Source organism: Scleropages formosus, chromosome 11, assembly GCF_900964775.1.
Source record: "Scleropages formosus chromosome 11, fSclFor1.1, whole genome shotgun sequence".
In the NCBI taxonomy this organism is placed as follows: Eukaryota; Metazoa; Chordata; class Actinopteri; order Osteoglossiformes; family Osteoglossidae; genus Scleropages; species Scleropages formosus.
Window position 1 is genome coordinate 8,667,755 of NC_041816.1, and position 23,934 is coordinate 8,691,688.

Sequence of the window (23,934 nt, forward strand, 5' to 3'; positions counted from 1 at the left end):
TTTCTCCATTGTGTGGTTTAATATCTGCTTTCATAATACAGGTACCTCTTATTTGTTTATTTTGTAGGGTCACACAATCTTTTGCTAATGCTTCTTCAAACTGTATGTTCTGCCATCTATTTTTAGATTTTACTTGTCTCTGTATATTATGTATCTGAAGCCTGTGCTATGCTAAATAACGTTCTACTCAGTCAATGTCTGGATATTGTATAGTTGTGTTGGCCTTGACACATCATCAGTAAAGTATGTTGTGAAAACTACAGTTTGAAAACATGGTTATTTACTGTGTACCTTGACAGTGAACCAGAATGACTTCAGTCAAGAAAGTATGAAATTAAGTTCTCTCTCTTATTTTTTCCACCTAAATGTCAGGTTGTTATGGCAACAGAAGCATATTTATCTTATGGCATAAAAGCAGCACTGAAGTCTTAGTGTTGTCCTCAATTTATACCACAGCCTGAGCTGCATTGGCAGAGCACTGCTTTATTTTAGATAAACAATCTCACAGCTCAAGGAGACACTTTTCCTTGAGGGTGCGAAACCAGATGCCGTCCACACGGTCCCCAAAGGATCAGCGATGCCATAGCAGCACAATAGCACATTAATTCCAGTAATGACTTACAAGAGCACTGACATGAAACAATAATAAAGTTAAAGAGACAAAAAAAGCAGCTTTCAAAGAAACCAAAGTAGCTTCTTTTTATTAACAGAGTCTGAAATGTGTATTTTTTGTCAGACGGCAATGTGTTGGAGGGAAATGCTGCTGTGGCGGGATTCAGGCCCGGCTCTGATGTGAGAGTTAATTGGGAGCGTGTGCCAGCCTGTATCTGATTACCAGCACTATACACCAGGTCCACTCACCCTTGATATAAAACTGCAGTTGGAATTGATTGCTGCTTACTGCACCGGCACAAAATCAAGCCCTAACCCCACAGTGCATTTTTGCCCACCACCGTCTCTCTTTTTAATGTGAACAAAATGTTTTTACCTTCATGTTTGTGCGTGTATTTGTGTGTGCCTGCAAAATGTATAGCTCTGCAATGGAATGTAATCCTAAAGGTCTCATTAAAACTGAAAAGCACATTAAGTTGTGCAGAACAATAGCACTGCCGTTAAAATTCATAATCTATTTGCTGACAGGCTAGGGAAGCCTGGCTCTGCCAGGAGTAATACTGGTTCCACGATGATCCGTCACTGCTTGCAATCTTGTTTTATCTTCCTTCTGTGGGTCTGAGCAGAAATGAAGGACAGAAAGAGTGTGTGTGGTCTGGAATAAGTAAAAGACTCTTTGATGAATGTGATAAAATAAAATTGTTATTATGTCATAGCTGGAGGGGGGGCGCGGTGGCGCAGTGGCGCAGTGGGTTGGTCCAGGTCGTGCTCTCTGGTGGGTCTGGGGTTCAAGTCCCACTTGGGGTACCTTGCGATGGACTGGTGTCCTGTCCTGGGTGTGTCCCCTCCCCCTCCAGCCCTATGACCTGTGTTGCTGGGTTAGGCTTTGACTCCCTATGACCCTGCATGGGACAAGCGGTTCAGATGGTGTGTGTGTGTGTGTGTGTGTGTGTGTGTGTGTGTGTGTGTGTGTGTGTGTGTGTGTGTGTGTGTCATGGCTGAAGAAAAAAGAGGCACAGATGAGGTTGAGTGTGGTGACTGCTAATCTCCCATGAGCAGAGCTAGGAGAGCCTTGAACCTAGTGATCCAGTGTCAGAGGCATTCTGTGAATGAATGGAAGATGAGGCTGCCACCTCACTTTCGCTCATTCTCCAGTCAGTTCCCTCAAGGTGTTCTACAAGGTTGGTACATGCTCACATGCTAATGTTGTGAACATGTAGTCTGGTTCTCAGCTGTGAGCAGTGTGGGATGGTCAGTGAATAACTGAAGGGCATCAGTCACAGCAGTACTTACTGTCACAGCCCCCAGGGATAATACCCCTACAGGCCAGAGGAGGAGCCACTCAGTGCTGCTAGCTCAGATCCACACACCTGTTCACAATCTGAGAGTTGCTGAGGTATAAAAGGAGCAAGTGGCAGAGGGCAGGTTGTGGATTCTTAATCAGCATGTTCTGTTGTGCCGATCAGTAGTTCCCTGTTCCCACAGCTTTTTCCTTAGGTGTTTATGTTCCCATCCCGAGTGCCCATCCTATCTACTGCCTCTTGTTCTCCAGTTCTGGTCCAGTGTTCTAGTTCAGTATCCCCTCACATCTCCGTGTTCCAGTCCTACTCACAGGTTCACTTTTCACTTCACATCTGTGTGCAAATACGCTGAGTCTTTCTTTCTCCCGCATTCCTTGTTTCACCTCCACCTAGTACTTTACAGTTTGCACTGTGCACTTCTACATATTCTCTGCACTTGGGGTCAATTCACTTTTCGTACGGGTTTGGACGTAACAGCAACGTGCGTCCGTGTCAGACTCCCGTCCAGACGCTACACTTACAATTGATCATGTGCTTACCATATCAGTGTATTTAGCTTTGAGGAGAAACCTTCGATTTTTCATATTGGACATTGGTGTTTGGAAAATCCATCCATTTAATTTTAAAAACCACTTATCCTGAGCTGGGTCATGGTGAACCGCCACCGAGATGCTGTGAGGTAGCAGTGCTACTTCCTGCACCACCATGCTACCTTTTTAAATAAATTCATATATAACAAAATGGGTGTCTCAGCTGACAGTAGTGGTGTCTCACAGCATCTGGATGGCAGCGATGTGACATTTAGACTTGAGTTCAATCCTCTCTCAGGCTGCATGAAGTTTACGTGTTCTCTGTGTTTGAATGGGTTTCTGGTGGGTGCTTCAGTTTCCTCCCACAGTTGAAAGACATACATTTTAGCTTAACTGGTAACTCTAGATTTTGCATATATAACGTATAATGCGCACCTTGTGTAATGTATAACGTGTACCATAATGTATCTTTGTGTGTGTGTGTGTGTGTGTGTGTGTGTGTGTGTGTGTGAGATGAATGAGTAAATCAGTCTAAGTAGCTTAGTGTATTAACCTCACATGGTAAGTCAGGTTTGACAGATGTCTCACCTAAATAATGCTTGTTGATAAAGAGTAGTTCTACAGCTAACATTGTATGTCACCTTAGACTAAGGTACCAGCTAAATAATGCTTAATAATAATATGAGAGGTTAACAGTAAGAAGGAAACTGCCACATATGTGTTGAACAATATTTAACTGGACAAATATTAATTTAAACTGAGTCCAGTGTACAGACTGGTGGACTTCGCAGTAACTCTCCTCGAAATCTTTCTTTGCTTTGCTAATGCTATTATCTGAATACTGACTGTTGTGTGCCCTGTGAGAGATATAGGAAATTTTTTTCCTAGAAAATCTTTAGTACCTTTTCTCATTCTCTCTATCACATTCCTTTGTCTTCCAACTGACATGATAAAAATTGCCCTTTTTGACAGAGGCAGTGGGCAGCTTTACAGAATGCTGCCCACAGCAAATGGCGGACATGGTTTCAGGAAAGCATGGTTTCGCAACAGGAGGCACAGGAGGAGGGATACATCCTTGCATTCCATTGCTTTTCAGACGGATGCCTTCAGCCCTTTAGATTGCTGAGTCTGATGGCTGTTTGCATGGGAGCACTGATTATGGCTGAATAATTGCACAAGGTGGGAACACGCAGGTCCAGAACCAGTCACTATTCGGCGAAATGTTTGCCAGGAAACACCAATTTTACCTAATTTCTGTCACAACAGAGTAATGTCTCCATTCCAAGCTTATCATCACCACAGGTCTGCCATGTCTCTGTTCTCTCCTTTGATTCAGTTCATTTGTGTGTATTATTCTCATTTTATTTCTGGATAAATTCTCAGTAAAAAAGGCAAACATGAAAGTGCATTTATTTCTTTATCATGCTTTTCAAAAATGTTTTACAACCTGTAGTAAGAAGATACTATTTTGTTTAGAACAGTGATGCCAGCATTGAAGTGGAAACTGTCGCCTTTGTTATGGATGAGGACTAATATGGCTAAACATGTTTAATAATACACCACTCCTTGTACCAAAGGCAAATGAAAACAAGGAAAAGATAAATGTGTGAGAACATAGCCAGGAGTTTAAAAATTGACAATATTAGCACATGCTGACGGTACTGTTCCATCCAGACATTTACATTTACATTACAGACCCTGCTGAAACAAACACAACAATTTGAAAATGGCAACTACAACTCCTACAAGAACACAAAACCTCTTTAAGGTAACAACAATCTCTAAAAGAATACATAACCAACACCTAAAGGCCACAAAAACCTCTAAAACAACATCTGAAAGATGTCAAAAGTGCCTACAAGGCCACAGCAACCTCTATGAGGCTTCAACAACATCTACAAGACCACAACAACCTCTACAAGGTCACAGCAACTACTCCTCAGCAGATCTATTGCCATTTCTTCCCATCTAAACTGGCAGTATAACTATCATCTTCCTTCTCAAAATTGAACACTTCAAAATATTTACTTAATTTGATTCAAACTCTAGTTGGTTTTTCTTTCAGTACATGTTTAAACTTCTCTTCTATTAAATAAATTTTGCAAATAAACTTATTAAGGGCATAGACAGAATATTGTTGATATTAAAAATAATGTTTATGATTTTATTGCTTATAACCTGTGTTCCACTCGTTGTTGTGACATTATACTAACCACATCTGAAGCTTTTACTGTTATGCTGCTGAAATTTAAGTACTGTTATAAATTCACAAGTTACGAATTTGTGTTTTGAGTAAAACAGGTAGTTTGTTTATATCCAAAGAGGCTCTCAGAGTACAACTGAAATTTATCATCATCTAGCTCAATACAGTTTGGTGGCGTTTCATAATTAGAGAAAGGGAAAACTTAATTCCCAAATCCAATTTGCATTATTATGACAAGCTTCATCGACATGCTGATATATTTTATTCCCTTGCAAGCTGAATTTCTTTTTACTTATTTTAACCAGTATTTCTTGTTTCCATGACTATATATCCAGTAAGAAATTGTGTTTATATTGCTGCATCTCTTATTGACCTTACAGATGTAGCTGCTTCTATCATAGCTACTGCTTTGGTAAAATAGTTTTATTTTACTTGGTTCAGTAAACCAGGTGATGGTTGGCATCCTAGCAAGCTTTGCAGTGTGACATCGCGATTTATTATTGTGTCACTTTTACATTTTGTATGCTTTTTAAAATAATGTTGAGTGCTAGAAAATTAAGCACAACATGCCTGCATGCTGCTTGCAGTATTACCTTTTTCATTTAAGTGCTGAACCTGTGCATAGGTATTACCCATCATAGGAAAGTCTTCAAAAAAATAATATGACTGGCTAGAAAGGACTGGAATGGTGTGTTTTTCTTTTGGCAAATATTGCAATTAAAATGAGATTGTGATTTTGCCACGCCCACACCTTCGGACCAACACGGAACACCTGTGACCCAACGCAGACCGCAGCATAAAAGGCTGCGTCGGACAACCAGCTGATGCGGAACCTTGATCTGCCTCCTCGTTAGCGACCTTCTCCAGCCATTTCCTGTTCCTGAACGCCTTCCCCGAACCCGTCCCTTGTTCCCCCGATCTACTGCCTCCTTCGGATTATCGACCTCTTGCCTGCACACTGACCTCGCCTTTTGGATCCTCCCTGTTACGACGTTCGCACCTCGAAGACCCTTTGCCCGTCCTCTGACCTCCTCTCTTGGATTTCCCCGAAGACACCACGATTACCGCTCTGCACTTGGGTCCGCCGCTTCCCTCTGACGCGACCATGACAGATTTCTTGAACTGGGGGGCCTGCTGGCCAGCATGTTTGGCCTGGGCCTGCTGTGTGATGGGTCTCAGTTTCATGTCCTGCTTGGGGTGATTGAGGCAGACTGGCGTCCCATCTGGGATGTGTCCCTCCCCCTCCAGCCTCTTGACCTGTGTTGCCAGGTTAGACTCTGGTTCACCTCGGGGTGAGCAGTTGTAGACACTGTGTGTGTATGTGTGTGTGTGAGGGAGAGGGAGAGAGAGATTTCTTGAATTACAATTTCTGTTTCAATAATGGAAGTTTTTATGAGTTAACTAATGTACTGTATGACACTTTTTTTTTGCTAAATTTAAATAATTTCAGTAAGTCAGACAATAAATTGAGTAACATGGTTTTACAGCTATCAGTTGCAAATGGTCTTCATCTGGAATTGGTTGTGAAATTTTAAGAATTATGAAAACCATTTAGTCTCTTCTACACTGACTTTACTGCAATTTTTTCTTCCAGTTTCCGCCTGATTCCATGCTAATCCACATTCCACTTCTAATCAAAGTTCTTGTAATATACAGTATGCAGTTGAGCAAGCTCCTATTACTTCTGCTAATACCCTTACTAGTTTAGCTTTTGGGAGTTTTGCCTCCCAACCCTCTGGAAATGTGTCGGTTGTTTCCCATTGTGACTTCCTTTTTGCCACCTTTTTAATTGTGTCTAATTGAAAGACGATGAGCCCTCTGACAGTTTTGTCAGTCAGCATTTCTGATATGTTTTGGCAGAGGAATTCCCCAAGGAAATGAACAAATCCACTTATTACCATGTGATTAATGTTGCTGAAAATCTTTCCAGCTGTTGATTGTCAAGGGGATAAAAAAGGTATTTGCTTGCATTAGAAGTAAGGATCATGAAGCCCATGGATCCATAGTGCTTAGTGATTCGATAAATCAGAATTTCATAGCTTATTCCATGTGGAGTGAAACGTTGCTGTTGATCTAATTCTAGTTCTAATTTTTTTTTTTTTCTCATAATGTTTGTCAATGGACACAATAAAAGAAATACATGCTCTATGCTTTAAGTTCATTTTAAAAGCTCAGTGATCCTGTTAGCAACTTACAGTCATTGTCTGGTTATAGTCTCTCCACTTTGCAGCTTATACAAGTGCAAACTGCAATCTGGAGCTAGCAGCACTGAAACAGCATGATGGTGAAAAATCAGGATTGTGAACTAGAAGGTGGCAAATTTTAATACCAAGACTGTACCTGCTGTTGGGATCTCGAGGTAAGCACTGTGCATACTGCTAAATGCTCACATGCTGCAGCAGTGCTTAAGCATAAGGTGTGCTGGACAAAGCTGTCTGGTAAGCAAACAGATACTAGAAACATGACTGATGCTCCCCATCAGTGAGGTTTCTACCTCATTGAACCACATTAGCGGTGGAATCCCAGACTTTCTGTCACCATCACAGAGAAGGGCTGACAGAGAAGGCCATCTCCCACCTGATGAATAACACTGACTCAGTCACTGGAAGTGGGGTCTAGCCAGGAGCATACCCACCTCAGCTCGGCAGAATTTTTCAGGTGGGAGGCCCATTGGAAATCCATTCATGAGCATCATGTTCTGCTGTGTCACTGAGCTGGGCAGTAATTGAGTTTACTGCCATGATTGACAAGAGAAGTGGTCAAGATATCTGCTGTTTAAGAAGACAGAATGTGTACTGAATGTAGGGTGTAGCATTAGGGTGACCGGTAAGGTATGGATTAAGGAGATATGTTCCAAACCAGAACTTTGCTGGTTTAAATCCAACAAGGGACTCTTCATCCATGAAGAAGATAAATAAATAATAATCCAAAGCTGCTGCAGTGCATAAATTCAGTTTAATAAATAAAATAGGCAAAGCTGTAAGCTGTCCAAACTGCTTTGAATACAAACATGTTTAGCACAGTCAAGAATAATGTGCTCAGTGGATACAGCCATAATTGTTTTTAAAAAAGACAGGCTTGGTATTTAAATAACTAACTACTGTAGCCCTGTAGTGCTACTGGTTTGTGTGTTTGGTTTTGGGGGTTTGAATAGGGCTTCTTGGAATTGATATAGTTTGGGTGAAGCTATATCACACTTTTTGGAACAGGTGCAACCTACACGTTATGCCAGTTCTGCACGTACTGTGAATTGATTGGGGGGTTTGATTTGGCGCCGAACCAATGAGAGAACAGAGAGATGGAACGAATGGGAAAAGTTTCTAGACTTTTCTAGAAGGGTCGAGGGAGAAGGTGCAGAGGAGTGTGAGAGAAGGAGGTGTTCGAGAGAGCGCTCCAGAGTGTGAGGAGGTGATATTTTCTTGGTTGCTGGAAGAGTAACCAAAGAGAAAATATCATTTCGTGTGGATTGTGTAGATGGGTTTAAGTTTCTGTGGTATCCTCATGGTCCGACGAGATGTCCAGTTAAAGCAACGAGTTTTCAGCCCGTCTCGTCGAACTGCTACGCCGTGTGATGGAAGAGGACTGAGGAGAACCCGATAGCGCTTCGTGCTACTGGTAACGCGTGAAGTTCTTTGGGCATCGCTGGAGTTTTCACCCGCCCCGAACGCGAGTGGACGGGGGATAAGGTAAACTAAAACTGCGTTTTTTTTTTTTTCCCCTTTGCTCGCAAGAGTGAAGTGACCCATAATTTTGGGTCTCCACGCACACAAGCTCAGCTGCGTCCAGGCCTGCAACGAGGGTGTTTTTACGTGTGTTAGAAATACTCCAGTGTATTCAAGGCATTATTATTGATATTGTGCAAACAAGAAAAGAAGGTTCTGTAAGAAACTTCTAGTGTGTTGTGTGTCGAAGTGTGCAGTACCGAGGTTATTCGTTGCTTGCAAGATATTGAGTGTACTACGTGTGTGTGAAGAAGTTTGTGTTTTCGACTTATGTTTCGTTTGGTTGTTGCATTCGTTTTCATGTGTTGGGAGTTTGGGGTTAGTGTTTTGTGTGTGGGACAACAACTTTGAATATTTCTTTGGGTTTTATGGGGTTTGGAGAATTTAATAAATTTGTTTGTTTCGTTATTGAAATACTTGAGTTGGGTTATACATCTTAGTTGGATTAGAACCCAGGGCACCACCCTCATAATTAGGTGAAATGGAGGGTGGTGCTACACTACATAAATACATTAACAAGGATTTTTAAACAAGAATACATGAAGTGCTGTTTACCATTACCATTAGCATGGTAATTTCCTCTACAGTTATTCCATCAAAGCTACTGAGATGGTGTAGACAACTAATATTCTCATCATCAGAAGCACTTATGCTGGCTAAAATTGAACTAGAGGGCACTATGGATTTGCGGATATTCATTAATTTATTATTAAAGGAACGACAAATTCATCATTAGTAATGGTAGCAGAAATACATTTTTTATCTTTGTGTTTAATTGGTTAAGTAAGTGATGGTATTAAACAGGATGCGAGGGTTCTTCTGATTTTTATCAATTAATTTTGCGTAGTATTCGGATCATGGCAACTGATCAATGAAAGACGAAGAATGAAACGGAGGGATCAGGCTGACGCTGGGAATGAACGAGCCCTCGCGACCACAGTATATGCCAACTTCGACTGTCGAGTCAATCATGTCGTCGAGACAAGAAAGACTGATTCCTATGGAAGGGGGCGGAGGCCCAGGACACAGTGGACAGCAGCGACTCCAGAACGCTCTACCAAATCATTAGTGAGCTCACGGGATCACTGAGCTATTCGAACATCCCAGTTAAAGACAAACATGGAAAGCTTCTCCTGAACTATAGCTGAACAGGACGAAAGGTGGATGAAACATTTTCGAGACATCATAAACCAACTTGACCCACCTGCCACGTACGATTTCACCGTAGGAGAGGCGCATAATGACCTAGTTGTCAACATGGGCGATATTTCGATCGAACAGACGAAGATGGCCATCAAAGGGTTCCAGAACAATAAGGCGGCTAGACTGGATGAGATCAACCCAGAGCTCCTGAAAGCAGGTGGTCAGCCCCTGGCCGTACAGCTGACCCACCTATTTGACATCTGCTGGCGCCAGGGGAAAGTCCCCGAGGATTGGAGAAAAGGCGTCATCGTTTGGCTCCCCAAGAAAGGCAATGTCACCAACTGCACAAATTGGGAGACATCACGCTCCTTTCGATTCCAGGGAAGGCTTTCTGCGCTGTTCTTTTACGTCGTCTGCGCCACGCCGTCGACCAACGGCTGCGAGAAGAGCAGGCGGGTTTCCGTAATGGCCATTCCTGCTGCGAGCAGATCTTCACCCTACGAAATATAATCAAGTAATGTGTCGAATATCGCCATGCAATTTATATCAACTTTATCGACTTAAAAAAGGCGTTCGACAGTTATCCATCGAGACTTGTTGGCGATCCTCCGGGTCTATGGCGTCCCAGAAGCCTTCATCACTGTCTTTAAGAATCTGTATCTTAACTCCTCGTGCTGCGTAAGGACCGACGCAGGGCACACAGCTTTTTTCAAGATCACTACCAGCGTCCGCCAGGGCTGCATCCTTTCACCGATCCTCTTTCTCGTTGCCCTCAACTTCGTCATGAAGAAGGCAACAGCATACATTGAAGCAGGCATCCCTTGGACGGATAAAGATCGCTTAACATACCTAGATTTTGCCGACGACGTGGCCCTCCTTGCTAAAAATGAAACCCAGCTCCAAAATGCAACTGAGAGACTCACCCATGAAGCCAGTAAGATCGGCCTGCGTATCAGGTCTGAAAAATCGAAGATCTTGAAGACCGGACCCGTAGGCGTCCCAGCCAACATCACCATTGATGCGACATGACTGGAGACAGTGGAGAAATTCACCTACTTGGGGAGCATCGTTTGTCATGATGGTGACGCCAAGACCGATGTCCAGTGCCAGATTGGGAAAGCTTCGGCTATGTTCCATTGCCTCCAGCACATCTGGACGTCAGCTTCAATCTCCCTCAAGATTAAGTTACGACTATACGTCTCCGTTGTCGTCCCGACCAAAATCTACACACGCGAAACGTGGAAACTAACGGCGAACACTGTTCGCAGGATAAATGCATTCCACCAACAATGTTTCCAGCGGATTCTCAAGATCCGGTACATCGACCGCATTACCAACAAAGAAGTCTTGTGCCGCAGAAATTCCAGCAGCCTTCAAGTTACAATCACACAATGACGACTCAGGCTAGCTGGGCATATTCTACAAATGCAATGACGTTGCATTCCCTGGGTGGCAATGCACTGGTGCCCTTCGGGGGCCAGGCATGGCCGGGGCTGTCCCTGCACCACCTAGCGCTGAACCTTCATCAACGATCTTAAGTTCACTGGTGTATCCTGGAATGAAGCTGAAGTGCTGGCAGAGGACCGGAAGCGGTGGAGAGACCACATCTCCTGATGTGCCCAGCAGTACGGGAGGATCTAAGACTAAGAAAGAAGTATTCGGATCTGGCATGAAAAAGTGCTTTTTAATATTTTTTTTTGGGACAATTGGACCAGGCTACATAATAAACATTTAGTTTAGTTTAACACCACTTATGCTCTCATTTACGACATTATAACTTTATCAGAATCAGAATCAGAATCAGAACGAGCTTTATTGCCAAGTATGTTCACACATACAAGGAATTTGTCTTGGTGACAGGAACTTCCACAGCACAGACAGAATGACAGTGACAAGACAGGTGAGAAGATAGAGTATGTGAACAAGGGACAAAAAATATTTAAAAATATAAAGTACCCAATATAGAAAAATAGTCACTAGATACAAATGCAAGGGAGTGTGAGTAAGAGATATGATGTGATAAATAGTTATAAATACAAATATAAATAGCATTATGTATTGCACGGTTTACTCTCTAGGGGAGAGATTTAGGTGTTCATGAGGTAGATGGCCTGAGGAAAGAAACTTTTCTTGTGCCTGGCTGTCCTGGTGCTCAGTGCTCTGTAGCGCCGGCCAGATGGCAAGGGTTCGAAGAGGAAGTGGCCTGGATGTGAGGGGTCTAGAATGATTTTGCTAGCCCTTTTACTGACTCTGGACGAGTGCAGTTCTTGGAGAGCTGGGGGGGATGTGCCGATGATTCTTCCAGCAGTCCGAACTATCCGCTGCAGTCTTCTGATGTCTGACTTTGTAGCTGAGCCGAACCAGACAGTTATAGAGGTGCAGAGGACGGACTCAATGACTGCGGAGTAGAATTGCATCAGTAGCTCCTGTGGCAGGTTGAACTTCCTCAGCTGGCGAAGGAAGTACAACCTCTGCTGGGCCTTCTTCACAATGGAGTCTATGTGGGGCTCCCACTTCAGGTCCTGTGAGATGGTAGTGCCCAGGAACCTGAATGACTCCACTGTTGCCACAGTGCTGTTCATGATGGTGAGTGGGGATAATGCTGAGGTGTTTCTCCTGAAGTCTACGATCATCTCCACTGTTTTGAGCGTGTTCAGCTCTAGGTTGTTATGACTGCACCAGACAGCCAGCTCTTGGACCTCCTGTCTGTAAGCAGACTCGTTGCCATTCCGGATGAGGCCGATGAGCGTGGTGTCATCTGCAAACTTCAGGAGTTTGACAGAGGGGTCTTTTGCGGTGCAGTCGTTGGTGTACAGGGAGAAGAGCAGTGGGGAGAGCACACATCCCTGGGGGGCTCCAGTACTCATTGTGCGAGTTTTGGATGAGAATTTTCCCAGCCTCACTATCTGCTGCCTGTCTGTCAGAAAGTTGGTGATCCACTGACAGATGGAGGTGGGCACAGAGAGTTGGGTTAATTTGGACAGGAGGAGGTATGGGATGATGGTGTTGAAGGCTGAGCTGAAGTCCACGAACAGGATTCTCGCATAAGTCCCTGGTTTGTCCAGATGTTGTAGAATGTAGTGCAGTCCCATGTTGACTGCATCATCCACAGACCTGTTTGCTCGGTAAGCAAACTGCAGGGGGTCCAGCAAGGGTCCAGTGATGTCTTTCAGGTAGTCCAACACCAGTTTTTCAAGTGACTTCATGACCACAGATGTTAGGGCAACAGGTCTGTAGTCATTAAGTCCTGTGATTTTGGGTTTCTTTGGGATGGGGATGATGGTGGAGCGTTTGAAGCAGGAAGGAACTTCGCACATCTCCAGTGATATGTTGAAGATCTTTGTGAAGATAGGGGCCAGCTGGTCAGCACAGGTTTTTAGGCAGGCCGGTGAGACGCCGTCTGGGCCTGGTGCTTTCCTTGTCTTCTGTTTGACGAAGACACGACGCACCTCCTCTTCGCAGATCAAAGGTGCAGGAGAGGGGAAGGTGGGGGTTACTGGAGGTGTTAACTGATTCGTGGAGAGAGGGTCTGAATGGGTGTGGGGTGTGAGACAGGGTTTATCAAACCTGCAATAAAACTCATTCAAATCGTCGGCTAGTTGTTGAGTTGACACGGTGCCAGGGAGTGGTGTCTTGTAATTTGTGATGTCTTTCATGCCTTTCCACACCGACGCAGGATCGTTGGCTGAAAACTGTTTCTTCAGCTTTTCAGAGTAGTTTCTCTTAGCCACTCTGATCTCTTTTGCCAGTGTGTTTTTGGCCTGTTTATACAAGACTCCGTCCCCGTTCTTGTAGGTGTCTTCTTTGGCCTGACGAAGCTGTCTGAGTTTTGCAGTGAACCACGGTTTGTCATTGTTGTATGTTAAACGAGTCCTGGTAGGGATGCACATATCCTCGCAGAAACTGACATATGATGTTACAGAGTCTGTGAGCTCATCTAGATCGCTAGCAGCAGCCTCAAAAACACTCCAATCAGTGCACTCGAAGCAGGCTTGTAAGTCCTGCTCTGCTTCCCCAGTCCATCTTTTAACAGTCCTTATTACAGGTTTAGCTGATTTCAGTTTCTGCCTGTAGGTCGGTATAAGATGAACCAGGCAGTGATCAGAGAGCCCCAAAGCTGCCCGTGGAACAGAGTGATATGCATCCTTTACTGTGGTGTAGCAGTGGTCCAAAATATTACTGTCTCTGGTGGGACATGTAACATGCTGTCTGTATTTTGGCAGTTCACGGGAGAGATTTGCTTTATTAAAGTCCCCAAGAATGATTATAACAGAGTCCGGGTGTTGTTGCTCTGTGTCAGTGATCTGGTCGCCCAGCTGTTGCAGCGCTGCGTTCACGCACGCTTGCGGTGGAATGTAAACGCTTACGAGGATGAACGAGGAAAACTCCCGCGGCGAGTAGAAAGGCTTGCAGTTGATGAAGAGCGCTTCTAGGTCAGGACAGCACGTCTTCTTCAATGCTGTTACATCTGTACACCACCTTTCGTTGATGTAGAAGCATGTCCCACCGCCACGTGATTTCCCCGCTGATTCTGCGTTGCGATCCGCTCAGAACAGCTGGAAGCCCGGCAGATGTAGCGCGCTGTCCGGGATGGCTTCATTCAGCCAGGTTTCCGTGAAACACAGAGCAGCAGATTTTAAAAAGTCCTTGTTTCTTTGGGACAGGAGGAAAAGTTCATCCATTTTGTTGGGTAAGCAGCGGAGGTTCGCCAGATGGATACTAGGCAGCGCTGTTCTAAAGCCGCGCTTTCGGAGCTTGACAAGCGCGCCGGCTCGCTTTCCGCGCTTGCGCGTCTTGGAGCGCTTGAGCAGCGCCGCTGCACCTCCGACTACAATGTCCAGCAAAACGTCAGAATAGTCGAAAACCGGTAAAATGTTGGGTGGTGCGTACTGCCGAATGTTCAGCAGTTCTTCCCTGGTAAAACTGATTGTCGGAGTATAACTAAAGACAGGGCAAACTAACAAAAACAGTAAAACAACTGTGGCGCTCCACACCAAGGTGGCCATTCGCGGCGCCATCATGAGAGCAACGTCTAATAACACTGAGAAATTGTAATAATTTTACCTTGTTTGAAGTTCTACAGCTAGATTTCAAGTAAAAACCCAATATATTTATATTTCTCATCTACCGTCCACCTGGACTGTACTCCTCTTTTCTCAAGAAATTTAATAACTTTATAACTGATTTAGTTATTACGCACACATTTTCTGACTCGCTTGTCCCATACGGGGTCGCGGGGAACCGGAGCCTAACCCGGCAACACAGGGCGTAAGGCTGGAGGGGGAGAGGACACACCCAGGACGGGACATGACAGTCTGTCACAAGGCACCCCAAGCAGGACTCAAACCCCAGACCCACCGGAGAGCAGTATCCAGTCCAACCCACTGCGCCACCACACCCCGTGATTTAGTCATTACTCATGACAAAATAATCCTGATGGGTAATTTCAATATCCATATAGACATGTCGTCGGATACTTTCGCTAATAGTTTTACGTCTCTCTCAAACTCCGTCTGTTTTACTCAAGTTGTTAATGGTCCTACTCATTCCCGTAACCATACGCTCGATCTCGTCATAACCTACGGCGTAGATGTTCATCATGTTAATATTTTTCCTTTAAATGAGGCGATTTCTGATCATTACTTATTAACCTTTGATCTATACCTGCCGGTGCTGTCCGACCACAGTAAGACCAAAATCATGCGGCATATTGATGAAAATAGTACTGCTAAAACTGTTGATTGTATTAGAAGCTCTGATTTTGGAATGAGCATAGATACTGATCAAACGGCTTTTGAATAGAATTTAGTGGTAAAATTCGCCCTAAACTCTGTGGCACCACCAAAAGCTAAACTTATTCGAACTGTAAGAAACTCACCGTAGTTCAATGAATCAACTCGTGCAATAAGGCGTTGCATGATGGCGCCGCGGATGGCCGCCTCGGTGTGGAGCTCCACAGTTGTTTTACTGTTTTTGTTAGTTTGCCCTGTCTTTAGTTATACTCCGACAATCAGTTTTACCAGGGAAGAACTGCTGAACATTCGGCAGTACACACCACCCGACATTTTACCGGTTTCCGACTATTCTGACATTTTGCTGGACATTGTAGTCGGAGGTGCAACGGCGCTACTCAAGCGCTCCAAGACGCGCAAGCGCGGAAAGCGAGCCGGCGCGCTTGTCAAGCTCCGAAAGCGCGGCTTTAGAACAGCGCTGCCTAGTATCCATCTGGCGAACCTCCGCTCCTTACCCAACAAAATGGACGAACTTTTCCTCCTGTCCCAAAGAAACAAGGACTTTTTCAACTCTGCTGCTCTGTGCTTCACGGAAACCTGGCTGAATGAAGCCATCCCGGACAGCGCGCTACATCTGCCGGGCTTCCAGCTGTTCTGAGCGGATCGCGACGCGGAATCAGCGGGGAAATCACGTGGCGGTGGGACATGCTTCTACATCAACGAAAGGTGGTGTACAGATGTAACAGCATTGAAGAAGACGTGCTGTCCTGACCTAGAAGCGCTCTTCATCAACTGCAAGCCTTTCTACTCGCCGCGGGAGTTTTCCTCGTTCATCCTCGTAAGCGTTTACATTCCACCGCAAGCGTGCGTGAACGCAGCGCTGCAACAGCTGGGCGACCAGATCACTGACACAGAGCAACAACACCCGGACTCTGTTATAATCATTCTTGGGGACTTTAATAAAGCAAATCTCTCCCGTGAACTGCCAAAATACAGACAGCATGTTACATGTCCCACCAGAGACAGTAATATTTTGGACCACTGCTACACCACAGTAAAGGATGCATATCACTCTGTTCCACGGGCAGCTTTGGGGCTCTCTGATCACTGCCTGGTTCATCTTATACCGACCTACAGGCAGAAACTGAAATCAGCTAAACCTGTAATAAGGACTGTTAAAAGATGGACTGGGGAAGCAGAGCAGGACTTACAAGCCTGCTTCGAGTGCACTGATTGGAGTGTTTTTGAGGCTGCTGCTAGCGATCTAGATGAGCTCACAGACTCTGTAACATCATATGTCAGTTTCTGCGAGGATATGTGCATCCCTACCAGGACTCGTTTAACATACAACAATGACAAACCGTGGTTCACTGCAAAACTCAGACAGCTTCGTCAGGCCAAAGAAGACACCTACAAGAACGGGGACGGAGTCTTGTATAAACAGGCCAAAAACACACTGGCAAAAGAGATCAGAGTGGCTAAGAGAAACTACTCTGAAAAGCTGAAGAAACAGTTTTCAGCCAACGATCCTGCGTCGGTGTGGAAAGGCATGAAAGACATCACAAATTACAAGACACCACTCCCTGGCACCGTGTCAACTCAACAACTAGCCGACGATTTGAATGAGTTTTATTGCAGGTTTGATAAACCCTGTCTCACACCCCACACCCATTCAGACCCTCTCTCCACGAATCAGTTAACACCTCCAGTAACCCCCACCTTCCCCTCTCCTGCACCTTTGATCTGCGAAGAGGAGGTGCGTCGTGTCTTCGTCAAACAGAAGACAAGGAAAGCACCAGGCCCAGACGGCGTCTCACCGGCCTGCCTAAAAACCTGTGCTGACCAGCTGGCCCCTATCTTCACAAAGATCTTCAACATATCACTGGAGATGTGCGAAGTTCCTTCCTGCTTCAAACGCTCCACCATCATCCCCATCCCAAAGAAACCCAAAATCACAGGACTTAATGACTACAGACCTGTTGCCCTAACATCTGTGGTCATGAAGTCACTTGAAAAACTGGTGTTGGACTACCTGAAAGACATCACTGGACCCTTGCTGGACCCCCTGCAGTTTGCTTACCGAGCAAACAGGTCTGTGGATGATGCAGTCAACATGGGACTGCACTACATTCTACAACATCTGGACAAACCAGGGACTTATGCGAGAATCCTGTTCGTGGACTTCAGCTCAGCCTTCAACACCATCATCCCATACCTCCTCCTGTCCAAATTAACCCAACTCTCTGTGCCCACCTCCATCTGTCAGTGGATCACCAACTTTCTGACAGACAGGCAGCAGATAGTGAGGCTGGGAAAATTCTCATCCAAAACTCGCACAATGAGTACTGGAGCCCCCCAGGGATGTGTGCTCTCCCCACTGCTCTTCTCCCTGTACACCAACGACTGCACCGCAAAAGACCCCTCTGTCAAACTCCTGAAGTTTGCAGATGACACCACGCTCATCGGCCTCATCCGGAATGGCAACGAGTCTGCTTACAGACAGGAGGTCCAAGAGCTGGCTGTCTGGTGCAGTCATAACAACCTAGAGCTGAACACGCTCAAAACAGTGGAGATGATCGTAGACTTCAGGAGAAACACCTCAGCATTATCCCCACTCACCATCATGAACAGCACTGTGGCAACAGTGGAGTCATTCAGGTTCCTGGGCACCACCATCTCACAGGACCTGAAGTTGGAGCCCCACATAGACTCCATTGTGAAGAAGGCCCAGCAGAGGTTGTACTTCCTTCGCCAGCTGAGGAAGTTCAACCTGCCACAGGAGCTACTGCTGCAATTCTACTCCGCAGTCATTGAGTCTGTCCTCTGCACCTCTATAACTGTCTGGTTCGGCTCAGCTACGAAGTCAGACATCAGAAGACTGCAGCGGATAGTTCGGACTGCTGGAAGAATCATCGGCACATCCCCCCCAGCTCTCGGAGAACTGCACTCGTCCAGAGTCAGTAAAAGGGCTAGCAAAATCATTCTAGACCCCTCACATCCAGGCCACTTCCTCTTCGAACCCTTGCCATCTGGCCGGCGCTACAGAGCACTGTGCACCAGGACAGCCAGGCATAAGAAAAGTTTCTTTCCTCAGGCCATCTACCTCATGAACACCTAAATCTCTCCCCTAGAGAGTAAACCGTGCAATACATAATGCTATTTATATTTGTATTTATAACTATTTATCACATCATATCTCTTACTCACACTCCCTTGCATTTGTATCTAGTGACTATTTTTCTATATTGGGTACTTTATATTTTTAAATATTTTTTGTCCCTTGTTCACATACTCTATCTTCTCACCTGTCTTGTCACTGTCATTCTGTCTGTGCTGTGGAAGTTCCTGTCACCAAGACAAATTCCTTGTATGTGCGAACATACCTGGCAATAAAGCTCGTTCTGATTCTGATTCTGATTCAAGACAACTGGTGAAGTGAGCACTAATAATTTAATGTAGTTGGATGTTTATTTATTAACATAAATTTTCCTGCAAAAATTAATAAAATATAAACTATAGATAGAAGAGAGCATCTTCTGTCTAAATTAAGTGCATTTACATTTACTCATTTATCAGCTGCTTTTCTCCTGCCTTTGTAGACCATAATCAGGGTCTTAAATTTGATCCATGCAGCTATAGGAACCCAATGCACACAGACGAGGAGGGGAGATATGTGAGAACACTTTGGTAAGTCAAGCACAACTCCAAGTTGTGGCCTTTGTTGTGCTGAGAGAAAGACAAACTTGAATCAATCATCGCTCCCAGACTCTTAGCCAAGGAGGTAGGGAAAATCAGTGAGTTGTCTAGTTTGATAGAGAGATCATAAAGACAGGAAGACAGGCCAGCTAGGAGGTGAAGGATCACTGCTTTGGAGAGGTTGAGTTGTGGATGGTGATCAGACATCTATGCAGAGATGTCTGACAGGCAGGCAGCGATGCGCAGGGAAATGTCTGATGCTTCAGGTGGATGCAAGAGAAAGAGCTGGGAATCATCCGTGTAGCAGTGGTAGTTGAATTTATGGAAGGAGATGACAGGGCCGGGGGAAAAGGAGCAGATTGAGAAACTTGGTAGGATCTGTCTGATATCTATCTGGATCAAAGGATTTTAGTGCTGTTCTTTTGATGCCAAGCTGACCAAGAAAGGAGAGTAGAATCTGGTGGTTGACAATGTCAAATGCTGCAGAGAGGCCAAGGAGAATGAGGACCTAGGAGAGAGAGGGAGGCCGCTCTAGCCTACTGGAAAGCATCAGACACTGCCAGGAATCTACTCCACTGTCTTGGGGGAGTGCCCAGCTTAGAATCCAGGCTGATATCTGTTGAGGACGTGGTTGTGGGTGAAGAATTCAGATAGTTGATTACAGGCTGCCCATTCTACAGTTTTTAACAGAAAAGGGAGGAAGGAGACTGGTCTGTAGTTTTGGACTGAGTCAGGATCCAAAGAGGGTTTCTTTACCGGAGGTAAAAAGAGAGCAGTTCTGAAGGCAGATGGGAAGCAGTCAGAAGAGATCAAGGAGTTGATGATCTTGTAGATGAAGGTGGAAAGTTGTGGGGAGATAATTTGCAGGAATGTCGTTTAGATCGGATCGAACACAAAGGTGGTGGTTCTGCATGAAAGCAAGAGGTCAGAGATTTCAGTTTTTTGACAGGGGCTTGACTTCAGAGGGCGTGACTTCACAAGGAGGTCCAGTGTGATCAGGGCAAGCTATGCCAAGATCTTGTCCATGATTGCATTGACTTTATCTCTGAAAAGCAAAGCAAAGCAAAACCATCAGCAGTGAGAGAAGCTGGAGGAGGCAGTGGTGGACAGAATAGGGATGAGAAGGTGGCAAAGAGTCTGTGTGGTTTCTTGGTTGCAGACTGTATTTTGTTGTGGATGAAACTTGTTTTACCTGAGGAGACAGCAGAGTGAAAGGTAGCTAAGAGTTCTTTGTAGACATCCAGGTCCACCCGAGCCTTGGATTTTCGACATCGTCGCTCTGCAGCCTGGAGTTGAGTCCTGTTGAGTACCATAGTAATACCATTATACCAAGTGCCATAGTAATAAAAATATAAGCACCATTTGAAAGGGTGAAAAGATGTCTATTTTTTTCTTTGTTCTGCTTTCTTCATCAGAACTCTGCTGTCTGACGTGATTGCCCTATTTCCCTCTGACAGTATATTCAGCAGTATGAGCACATAAAGCAGGGCAAGTCACACATTTCACTTACCCCCTTCTCCCAGCCCGTATATTACAGCGGAAAAGGGCATCAGCGTTGTGTTAATAAAAAATAAAGGGTAGGAACAGGGGTCTGTGGGTAATTTCCCCAGGAGGCTATAGTCAAGTCAAGTCAAGTCAAGCTTTATTGTCATTCCACTACATGTGTGGACATACAGTGGGACGAAATGTCGTGTCTCGCAGGACCACGGTGCTGTGTAAAATAAGCATAAATATAAACATGCAACACTAGACCTAAGGACAGCTTTTAGACCTACATAACTAATTTACTAAGTCGATAATCTGAAATTAGTGCAAATATACATATACTATAAACAGTTAACTATACAATACAAGTACTTACATAATAACTGTGCAGTAGAGGTATTTAAGAAGGAATAGTGCAATATGATTTGTAGTGCATTCACAAGTACATGATATTGTGCAACAGAGGTATTTAAGAAGTAATAGTGCAATATGATTTGTAGTGCATTCACAGTAAACATTTGTGTTATCTTGTTAAGTCCTTGTAACATCGGATGTTTTATAAGAAAGTGTCTGGTGCATATAGAGAAAAGAAAAAACAGTTGGTTTGCTTATGGAAAGGAAAAGAGTGTGTTTCCACAGGAGGTATCCAACAGTTTACATGTGGTGCGTGTGATGTGGTGGTTTGGGGGGGGGGGAGAGTGGATCCTGGTTTCAGGAGCTAAGGTTGTGGATGAGGTTTCAGAGGGTGGCAAGGTGATTGCAATTGAGGGCTCTCACAGCCTGGGGGAAAAAGCTGTTGAGCAGTCTGGCTCTGATGCTCCGATACCGTCTTCCTGATGGCAAGAGCTGGAAGAGACTGTGAGAGGGATGAGTGGGGTCTTTCACGATACTGGTGGCCTTTCTGGAGCATCGTGCAAGGAAAATGTCCAGAATGGAGGGGAGAGGGGCACCGATGATCTTTGCAGCTGTGTTCACTGTCCGCTGTAGGGTCTTGCGGTCTGCTGCAGTGCAGTTCCCGTACCAGCCAGTGATGCAGCTGGTTAGCACACTCTCAATTGTTCCCCTATAGAATGTGGTGAGGATTGGAGGAGGGAGACTTGCTCTTTTAAGTCGGTGCAGGAAGTGGAGCCGCTGTTGCGCCTTCTTGGAGAGTGATGTAGTGTTGGTGGTCCAGGTGAGGTCTTCTGTAATGTGCACTCCCAGAAATTTAGTGCTGCTGACTCTCTCCACAGTCGAGCTGTCGATGGTCAGTGGGGGGTGGTCAACAGAGTACTTCCTGAAGTCCATCACAACCTCCTTTGTCTTACTCACATTGAGGGACAGGTTGTTTGCACCACACCATTCAACTAGTTGTACCACTTCCTCTCTGTAGGGTGTTTCATCATTGTTGCTGATGAGACCTACCACCGTTGTGTCATCAGCAAACTTGATGATGTGGTTGGAGCTGAACTTGGCAGTGCAGTCGTGGGTCAGCAGCGTAAAGAGCAGCGGGCTGAGCACACAGCCTTGTGGGGCACCTGTGCTCATTGTGGTAGTGCTGGAGGTGTTGTGGCCGACACGGACTGACTGAGGTCTTCCGGTTAGAAAGTCCAGGATCCAATTACAGAGGGAGGCATTTAGGCCCAGCAGGTTTAGTTTGCTGATGAGCTGTTGTGGGATTATTGTGTTGAATACTGAGCTGAAGTCGATGAACAGCAATCTAACATAAGAGTTTTTGTTTTCCAAATGGGTAAGAGCCAGGTGGAGAGTGGAGGAGATGGTATCGTCCGTAGAGCGGTTTGGACGGTATGCAAATTGGAGCGGGTCAAGTGTGTTGGGGAGGTTGGATTTGATATGGTGCATGACTAACCTCTCAAAGCACTTCATCATGATTGGGGTCAGTGCTATGGGACGATAGTCATTCAGGCAGGACACAGGTGACTTCTTTGGTACTGGGATGATGGTGGTGGACTTGAGACATGTGGGGACAACTGCTTGGCTTAATGAGATGTTAAAGATGTCTGTTAAGACATCAGTCAGCTGTTCAGCACAGTCCCTCAGTACTCGGCCTGGTATGTTGTCAGGACCTGCAGCCTTGCGTGGGTTAACCCTAGATAGGGTCTTCCTAACATCGACTGGAGACAGATAGAGCACCTGGTCATTGGGAGGTGTGGGTAGTTTGTGTGCAGACTTGTCATTCTGCATTTCAAACCGTGCATAGAACTCATTAAGTGCATCTGGGAGGGATGTGTCGTCATCACAGGCCTGTGGCAGGGGCTTGTAGTCTGTGATGGTCTGAATAGCTTGCCACAGACTCCGTGTGTCTTTGCTGTCACTGAAGTGGTTATTGATTTTCAGTGCATATAACCGTTTTGCTTTCTTGATGCCACGGGACAGGTTAGCTCTTGCTGTTTTGAGGACTGCTTTGTCTCCCGATCTGAAAGCGTCATCACGGGTCTTTAGCAGCCCACGGACCTCTGCTGTCATCCATGCTTCTGGTTGGCACGTGTGGTGATGGTCTTCGTGACTGTCACATCATCAATGCACTTTTTGATGTAAGCAGTCACTGTTTCAGTGTATTCTTGCAGGTCTGTGTGGTCATGGTAGGTGGCTGCCTCTTTAAACATGTTCTAGTCTGTGTCCTGGAAGCAGTCCTGTAGTGCTGAGGTAGCATCGTCTGGCCATACTGTGATAAGCTTTTGGACTGGTTTGGCAAGTTTGAGAAGTGGTTTGTATGCTGGAATTAGCATAACAGAGATGTGGTCTGAGTACCCGAAATGGGGGCGGGGTGCAGCTTTGTACGCATTTTTTACTGTTGTATAAACCAAGTCCAATGTGTTGTTTTCTCTTGTTGCAAAGTTCACGTGTTGGTAGAACTTTGGCAAGACTGTCTTTAAGTTTGCGTGATTAAAGTCACCGGATATTATGAAAAAACCGTCAGGGTTATTTGTCTGTTGCTCGCTGATAGCGCTGTAAAGTTCGCGAAGCGCGTCCTTAGCGTTTGCACAAGGGGGTATGTACACAGCAACGATGACAATGGCTGTGAACTCCCTCGGCAGATAGAAGGGTCGGCACTTGACAATTATAAACTCCACCAGCGACGAGCAGTGTTTTGACACTAACACAGCATTGTTACACCATTCCTTGTTAATATATACACACAAGCCGCCACCGCGAGTCTTACCAGACAGTGCTGTATCTCTGTCCGCTCGGTAGCATGCTAGCCCGTGCAGCTGAATGGCGGAGTCTGGGATGTTGTTGTTTAGCCACGTTTCGGTAAGAACGAACACACAGCACTCCCTTGTCTCACGCTGTGTAGTCCGGCAGAGTCGAATTAGGTCCAGTTTATTTTCTAGTGAGCGTACATTTGACAGCAAGATTGTTGGAAGAGCTGGTCTTGTGGGGTTAGCCTTTAGCCTAGCTCGTATGTCTCCGCGCTTGCCGCGTTTGCGTCCCCTCTCACACCGCTTGCGGCACCTCCTCGTGCGGGTAGCAGCCTTAGGCGAGTCCGAGGTCTCGGGGTCTGGCTTC

The 23,934-nt window shown here is 45.3% G+C and overlaps 1 long non-coding RNA gene across 1 annotated transcript; it reads right to left on the minus strand.

Moving 5' to 3' along the window:
• Positions 1-9,172: 9,172 nt before the first annotated feature.
• On the minus strand, positions 9,173-23,649 carry LOC114911886 (uncharacterized). The gene is made up of 3 exons (XR_003798003.1): positions 23,588-23,649; positions 20,132-20,238; positions 9,173-10,008 (listed from the first exon to the last, which is right to left on the minus strand). It is a non-coding gene; the product is annotated as an uncharacterized LOC114911886 (long non-coding RNA).
• Between the last annotated feature and the right edge of the window lie 285 nt (positions 23,650-23,934).